The following is a 1,131-nucleotide window of genomic DNA, read 5'->3' on the forward strand; positions in this document are numbered from 1 at the left end:
TATCGCACACACATACACACTTGCATACGTACATACCACACGTATATATTTGTACAAATACACTTATGTATATAGACAGAAGACAGGTAGATTTTTTCATTTCGTTTTAAATGTATGACTGCTATGCTATGTTACTTTTTAAATCTTTTGTGTCACAAAATTCTTGTTCTAAGAAATCATTAGTAGAACTTAAATAAAATTCTCCGAGGATTCCGAACTTGCTTTAACCCTTTAGCATTGAAACCAGTCATATTCGACCGAAATATTCCATATGTTTTATGTTCAAACTGGCTAGATCCGGCCTCTCACACGTACTCTACAATGTCTTTCTAAAAATAAACAATCACATCATCGAAATCTCAAATCCACTAGATAATGCATGATTAATTCAAAACATCGTGAATAAATAAGCATTACATTTGATAGAGTAATCTGAATACTATAAAAGGCTAAATTAAATTATTGAACGCTGTTTTGGCATTCCAGACCACTCAGTGAGGCTTCTTGAAATAATGGTTTCAAATTTTGGCACAAGGCCAGCAACTTTGGGAGAGGCGATAAATTGATTAGTTCGATCCCAGTGCTCAACTGGCACTTATTTTATCGACCCCGAAAGAAAGAAAGGCAGAGTCGATTTTGGCGAAATTTAAACTCAAAACGTAAAGATAGACGAAACGCTACTGAACATTTTACCCAGCGTGCTAACGATTCTGTCAGCTCGGCCTTAGAGGCTTTTTGAAATAATACACCTAATGTATAAACGAAAGGACGTAACACACGGTGGGGATGGATACCACTTTTTCCTTACAAAGAATTTCCGTCTCTTGGATATTCAACAAATCTGAATTATACCCTACCCACATACGTCATCATGAACTCAAACATATATATATATATATGTTCCCGATCACCGTTTGTTATCTCCCCCTTTCTTAGCTCTCCTGAAATAAGAATTTCTAACTTCCGGTCAGTCATTGTTATGATCGGCCATTATTATGATTGACCGTTGACTGAACACTATTCAATTTTTTTTCTCCGTGTTTTTCTCCTTGTCTCCGTATTCTTTCTGTTGAAGAGCGTAGCTCGAAACGTCAAAGACTTTCCGTATTCCCGAGCGTCATACTAATATAT

The sequence above is a fragment of the Octopus bimaculoides genome, chromosome 24, assembly GCF_001194135.2.
Source record: "Octopus bimaculoides isolate UCB-OBI-ISO-001 chromosome 24, ASM119413v2, whole genome shotgun sequence".
Lineage (NCBI taxonomy): Eukaryota > Metazoa > Mollusca > Cephalopoda > Octopoda > Octopodidae > Octopus > Octopus bimaculoides.